General features: G+C 63.2%; 1 long non-coding RNA gene across 1 annotated transcript; it reads right to left on the minus strand.

Moving 5' to 3' along the window:
- Positions 1–1,367: 1,367 nt before the first annotated feature.
- Positions 1,368–4,260, minus strand: LOC125136613 (uncharacterized). The gene is made up of 3 exons (XR_007137225.1): positions 4,200–4,260; positions 2,840–2,903; positions 1,368–1,407 (listed from the first exon to the last, which is right to left on the minus strand). It is a non-coding gene; the product is annotated as an uncharacterized LOC125136613 (long non-coding RNA).
- Positions 4,261–7,226: the final 2,966 nt, after the last annotated feature.

A 7,226-nucleotide genomic window follows, 5' to 3' on the forward strand; every position in this document is an offset into this window, starting at 1 on the left:
GGAAGGGCGCCTCCAGCACCCCCAGCCCGCGCCCTGGGAGCTGAGCTCCCCGAGGGGGACAAGATGGCAAGCGGCCTGCGAGAGGGCGGCTGCCGGGGGACACGCAGCCTGCCCCCGGCGACCTGGAGTGACTGGGTATGAGTGGCGTCCGCTCAAGGCCCAGGAGGGCCCGTGAGGTGTGGCTCGCGCTGCCACCGGCCAACGCAAACCAACTCCGTGTTCAGACGGAGGCGAGCCTCGGGGCTTGAGCATGTCCGGAGGGAGCTCGCGGGGAGCGCTGGCCTTTCTGCTTTTCTGCAGCGACCTGTGACCCTGGCAGAGGTGTAAGACTACAGTGAGTGTGAAGCTGTCGTCTGCACTTGGCAAATAAAGAGGGAAGCCGGGAGGAGGGAGTTGGCGAGGGGACAAGGGCCACGTGCTGGGAGACGTGTGTGAGCCCCAGGTGGGAGCTCGGGGGGTCGGGGGCATCGGTAAGGCAGGATGTCCCCTCTTGTCCCTCAGGGAGCGGGGGCCTTGGACGTAGCTGGCCCCAGCTGATGGGGGAGCCCCAGGAAACACACAGCCTGCTGGAAGCCAGCTCCCGCCGGCCTCACTGCCCACTCCTGGAGCAGGCCGTTCTGCTACCCGCGGGGCAGACCTTCTCATTTACATTCTCACAAAGATCTAACCCCCTCTGTCCAGATTCTGGGACATGGCCATTTGAGACACCAACACAGCTCTCTTTTCTCTGCGGCTGACCCCAGGCAGTAGAAAGACACATACCCTGTCAGCCCGCCACAAGGGTTGGTTCTGGGATGCTCCATGGCCCAAGCCATGTCATAAGAACCCCCTCTGGGAGTTCCCGCTATGGCCCAGCAGGTTAAGAATCCAGCTAGTATCCATGACGTTGCGGGTTCAGCCCCTGGTCTTGCTCGGTGGGTTAAGGATCTGTGTTGCCGTGAGCTGTGGTGGAGGTTGAAGACTCGGCTTGGATCCCACGTTGCTTTGGCTATGGTGCAGGCCGGCAGCTATAGCTCTGATTCGACACCTAGCCTGAGGACTTCCATGTGCCATGAGTGCAGCCCTAAAACAAACAAACAGAAAAAGAACCCCCTCTGAGACTTATCTATAGAGTGGCTGGAATGTCAGTTTCTTCCGACTGGGCTGCTAATGTAAGATTGCCAAAGGCCACCTCCCGCCCCACCGTGGGGAGAGAATTGACTCCCAGAATGAAGTCAATCAAAGACAAGCAGAATCAAGACATGTAGAGAGAGGCAAAGCCTTGAGACCATCATTTGGGTTCCTGGATCCAGCCATGCCTGAAGCTGCTCCTGGGTTATGTGTTTAATGTAAGCTAATAAATTTCATTTTTTTTTTTTTTTTACTTACATTCATTTGAAGTGAGATTCTGGACCAAGAGAGTTCTACCTACAACAGAGAGACCAGGAATGCCAGGTTGACATACTGGGCACTCAAGGTAGGTGTGTGCAGAGGTACTGTGGATACAAGGGCAAAGGGAGGGCTAGTCTTGAAGGACACATGCAGCTACCCAGGCAAAGGCTGCAGAGCATCCCAGTGAGGGACCCCCATGGACATCAGAGAGGATGGAGGCAGGGGCTACACACAGTTGGAGATGGCCGTGAAGGGCCGGGTCCGGGCAGGGAGCAGCAGGGGAGGAGGCCAGGTGCCGCAAAGCCATGAGCTGGGGATTCCCTGGGTGGCAAAACCTGGATCCGCGAGGTTATTAAGCACACTCCCAGCAACCAAACAAAATCTGCAAATAGATTCTTGGCCTGTAACTTCTTGCAGCAGGGCGATTGAATGCCTGGACCACAGCACCTCTTCCTAAAATCCCTGTGTCCCTCCCATCCGATCCTGCCCAGCAAAAACGACACCGTCACGTCCTCCCCTCCCAAACCTTCCATTTAGCCACAAAGGACCTCTCCTCCCTCCCCTTCTGCCTCCCTGTCTCCCCGCCACCGCCCCCCGCACACTGCCTTGAATCAGGGGACCTATCAAAGCTCTTAGCCAGCACCCTCGCCTCCAGCCTGGGCTCCCCGACCCCAGGCCCCCGGGCTTCCCAGGTGCTCCCACGCAGGTGCACAGGCCCCAGCTGGGAAGGGCTGGCACCTGCAGCAGCGCTGGCGCCTTGACCGTCTTTGTCCTTTCCCACACGGGCGCCTGGTTTTCACCCCACGCTGGGCCCCACATCGTGTGGCTGCAGAGCCCCCACCCCTGCATCTCAACCCCGACCTCGCCTGGGCCTGGGGGACACCCCAAGGCACGGAGAGGGGGCTCCAGGCCTGAGCCACCCCCCTGCCCTGGTTCGGGGGCTGGTTCACACTCAGGGACACGTAGTGACAAGGGAAGGCCCAGCCTCAGAGCCCCGGGCAGGCTGGGAGGGGCTCTCGGAGGCACAGAGCCAGTCCAGGAGCTTGTCACAGCCCCTGAAAGCCATGCTGGTCCTCATTCAGGCTGGGTGTGGTGGTCGAATGGGCCCTGCCTGGACAAGCTAATCAGACGTCCTCAGCCCAAGGTCACAAGCCGAGTGCAGTCAGAGCAAGGAGGGAAGCCTCTCAGGGGCTCAAGGACCTGCAGGAGTCACCTGAACCCCTGCCCAGGGGGGAGGCACCTCCCTGGCAGCCCATCCATCCATACTGGGTCACGCCTCGGGAGAGACGGCGGGGAGCCACTCTGAGTTAGACAGAGGCTTCTGCCCCGCGTCAGAGCCCAGCTTGGACCTGGAAACCCAGAAGCTGCCAGACCTCCCGGGCAGGGCGGGGCCCTTGCTGCCCTGGGGCCAAGGCGGGGGCAGGGGGGCACCTCCGCCAGGCAGAGCTTCAGGGGGCCACAGCCTCACCTGCCAGCAGGACCTCGTCTGAAGGAATTCAGCGTCATGTGTGCTGGGGTCTCTGCCTTTGGCGCTGAGGTTTTTCCCAAAATAAGCAAAGAAAAGGTCGCCTTAGTTTCTCCGTGTCAACGTCAAGGATGAAGTGCCACCTGAAGGGGACCCTCATTGATGCAATAACTTCGAGGAGTGTGTGCAGAAAGCCAGTTCACCCCCAGGAAGCCTGGGACTCAGCTCTGCCCTGAGGCCAAGGCCGGCCCCACAGGGCAGGGAGACCCCCCCTCCCCACCACCGCCTGAAATCCCGCCCGCTGGTCCATCGGCAGGAGCCCCCGGCTGGCCGAGCAGGCTCTGCACCCCCGCATCATCAGCCGAGCATCCCCCCCCCCACAAGGACCTTCTTTGAGGCAGGTCTTTGTGATAATATTTGACAATAAACTAAGGCTCCGGGGAGCCCAGTTTACACTAAAGGTCCATTTCCCTCTGCCTGGCTGCACAGGACTCCACAGGGAAGGAGAACCCACATGGCGTGTTCCGGAGCTGAGGCGGTCGGGCCTCAGCATCACCTCCTCCAGGCTTCCTCGAGTCACGCGTGACACAGACCCGCAGCTCCACCCCCAGCCCCTCCAGGACGCTTTGCATTGTTGCAACCTTGCAGTGTGTTCCCCGTGACAACAGAGGTCGCGGACACAGGGACACATGCCCGCATGCAGCACACACACAGGCACACCCTCGCACACTTGCACAGGCGGGCAGCGTGGTGCACACGGCGCCCTCCTGTGTCATGGGGACGCCTGTTCTCAGCAGGCCCCACCTGGCCAGCAGCCGGCACGGGGGCCGTCAGCAGCTGGAGCTGTCCAGAGCCCCCGGAGCCCCAGAACCACAGTGTCCTGATGATGGGCACGCTGTTGGGGGCGGAGCAGGTGCTCTGCCGAGGGGGCACCCCTGGCGCAGCAGCAGAGGCCCCCGGGCCAGCCTCCAGGTCCAGCGGAAACGGGGCTCCTGAGCACAGCCCCCCCCCCCGTGCCCTTTTCCAGTGGCAGCCTGCTCTCCTGCTCGGCAGGGCGGGTGCTGCTCCCCTGGTGTCCTTCTCAGGGACAGGGGCCTCTCCCCCAAGGTCACCTCTCCCTGAGGTCACCTCTCCCACTGTGGTCACCTCAAGCCGCGTGCTCACTTCTCCTGTGGCGACTTTTACCCCTGTGGTCACCTCTCTCCATGGTTGCTTCTCCCTCTCAGGTCACCTCGCCCCTGATGTCACCTCTGCCTGAGGTCACCTCTCCCCTTGTGGCCTCTTCTCCCTCTGTGGTCACTTCCCCCCATGGCCACCTCTCCCTGTGGTCTCCTCTCCCCGTGGTCATTCTCCCCCTGCTCACCTTGGCCCCCGTGGCCCCTGCCCCACCGCAGTCATGCAGACCAACACGAGACACCCTCTCCTGGCAGGAGCTATCCCCCCAGCCCCCAGGGTCAGGAACACAGTCCCTGGGCTCCCGGGCACCTGACCGCGAGTCACACCGGCCAACACCAGCTGATTTGCTGGGTTTCGTCTGAGTCACTGAAGCATTCAAACCTCAGCTTCCTCCTCCGTGGCACCAGGACAAAACATTTGCTTTCAAGCCCGTCATAGTGACCAAGTCAGACTAAGTCGGAACGCGGGATTCTGTGCCCGCCTGTGCCCAGGTCTGCGCCCGTGTGTGCAAAGGCGTGCAAACGCAATCACAGAGCAGCCCACCACCCCGTCCTGTCCCTGACCTGCTCAGAAAAGGCCATTGAGAGTGAGCATCACACCCAGAGGAAGTAGGAATCGGGGGCCACCGGACGGGGTGAGGTTTGGGGGCAGAGCCCCAGGCCCTCTTCTGCTTTCTGCAGCTGAGCCCTGGGTCAGCTTCCTCCTCTGGGCGCTGGAAACACGAGTGGGCGTGAGGTCGAGTGATCGTGTGTGACAGCTGGGACATCATTGGCCCTGGTGCCGCCCTGCACGGGGGTCCTGCCCCTGCTCACCCCCAGGGCTGTGGTGCCTGCTGGCCAGACCCAGCACTGGTGGAGATGCAGGCGCTGTGCCCAAGGATCCCAGCTGGCAGTGGCTCGGCTGCAGCACCTCCCTGCTGGCTCCCGGCGGTCCTTCTCTGGGGCATCTCCAGTGGTGCCTGGCCCGTGGGCCCTGGCCGTGTCCCCGCCACCTCCTGAGCTCGGGGACAGCTCAGAAGGAGGTTTTCCTTACAGAGGGACAGCCGTGCCCCCTAAGAGCAGACAGGGCCCCTGAGGCACCTGGGCCATGATGCTGTCACACCCCTGTCAGCTCTGCCAGGGTCCCACCCCATGTGAACTGCGGGGCAGAGCTGGGGGTAGCCCAGCCCCTAGGCCTTCGTTGGCTGCTCTGGAGGAGCCCGTCCCTAAGCGGGGCCGGGAAGCCACGAGCAGTAGAGACGGGGGACCAGGGTACTGCTCCAAGACGCCCTGATGTGTTTCTACTCGTGTCTCGGGTTCTGGCAGCAAGCGGGCAGGGGGCCCAGTGCTCTTCCCAGGAGCCCTTGAGCTTCTAGAACCAAGACCAGCCCAGTGCCTGCTGCCCCCAAGGTGACTTTCTGCCCTCCGCTTGCCATGCCCCCCCGGGGAGGGAGGGCACTTCCCTCTGAGTTTTCATTTCCCTTTTTCCCAAGGAGGGCAGACCACCTGCCCAGCCCAGGACAGGCCCTCTGAGGGTGGCTGCAGCAGCTCCAGGCCCCGGGTTCAGGGCTCAGCACGGGCCTGGCACCCAAGGGCAGCAGTTGGTTTTGGGGACTTGTGCCATCCTTCCTAAATATAAGCAGGGAGGGTACTGCCTGGCCCAGAGGACAGGACTCAGATTGGCCCTCGCTGGCCCTCACCTGCCCTGGGTCTGCCCTGCTGGCAACTCCCTTGCGCCCTGAGCCCTGGGCCCTAGGAAAGGCTGCCCCAAGATCTCCCCAGGCCAGGGGAGGCCCCCTGAGCCATTTCCCAAATAAAGCCCAGGCCTCCCAGGCAGCCAGCCATGTTCACCCAGCAGCGGCACGGGGATGGGACGTGTCGTTCAGTCCAGGAGGAAGGTGTGTCCTGTGCACCCTGCTGGAGGCCAGGCTTTGGGCACATAGCCCGGGCACATCCCCACCCCCTGCCCCCCGCAAAGCCCATGCTGTGCCTGGCTGGGTCCTCACTCCTGGCTGAGACTAGGGCTGAAAGAGGCCGGTACTGCCAGGAGGAGGGGAGGCGGGCGGGGTGGGGGCAGCGGCTCTGCCTCCTGCTTTGCCCTCCGCCTTTGTCCACCCGGAAGGCCGGCGTGTCCCCCCAGGGGCCCCCGCTCGCGGCACAGTGTGCGTGTCGGGCAGAAACACGCATGTGCGGTGGGAGGGGGTCATTTCACCAGAGAGATGCTCCCCGGCCACGTGGGTCACGGAGCGCAGGGAGGGCGGGGCAGGCACCCCGGGAGGGCACCAGGAGACCCCGACACCCACGCTGGGGGTCTAGCGTCCTCCGGAGATGCCGGGCTTTGCCTGCGCTGGCCTCCGTATCCTCTCCCTGTGGCTGCTGAATCGAACGCCACAGCCAGGGGGTTAAGACGACACGATAGATTCTCTCACGGTCTGGAGGCTGGGGCTCGAGATCTAAAGGTCATGGGCCCGAGCCCTGCAGGTGCTGCTCCCACGCCCGCCACTGCCAAGGCCTGGCAAGGAGAGCCGTGACCCCACCACCCCTTGGCACTGGCCTCGGACATCAGCTCCACCTGGACCCCTGCCCAGCCCCACTCCGACCACGCACGGCTGGCCTGACGTCACCAGGTCCCGGGGAGGGTGGGGGGCTGTCTCCTGCAGGAGTGGCAATGCTGAGTGCACGCGGGGTCCTTTCTCTCTGCGAGACCCGCTTCGCACTCCATTCACAGGGGGCAGCCCCCGTGATGCATGCCTCCCCCTGACCCTCCTCCCCCACTCTTGCTCCAACCCTGCACCTGCGAACCACACACGCCTCTTGGCCCCCTCCCCACCCCCGAAGCTCCAAGCTCGGGCAGGGCGGCTGTGGTGGGCAGTGGCCAGAACCCCCTGCACCACTGCGGCAGGGCCAGGGAGCTGCAGGCACTTTGAATTCCCAGTAGCCAACGGCACGCTGTGCCCGTGAGAGGCACTAATCAGCGCCTGACTCAGACAGGCAAAGCCTATTGGGCTGTCAAGCCTATTTCAGGAAAATTAATTATACCCCACATGGAGAGGGAACTCGCCCATGAAATGTCTTAAATGCACCGGCCTGGAATGCCACAGCAGGGCCTGCCTGCAGCTCCCTGGCTGGGACAGGGGTGGGCGGAGCTGCCGTACCCCCAGGTGTTGCGGAGGCTCCCACACGGTGGGCAGCAGGGCTCTAGACCCTTCCACCTGGGGCCTTAGTCCCGCCATCCT

This window comes from Phacochoerus africanus, chromosome 1 (genome assembly GCF_016906955.1).
Source record: "Phacochoerus africanus isolate WHEZ1 chromosome 1, ROS_Pafr_v1, whole genome shotgun sequence".
In the NCBI taxonomy this organism is placed as follows: Eukaryota; Metazoa; Chordata; class Mammalia; order Artiodactyla; family Suidae; genus Phacochoerus; species Phacochoerus africanus.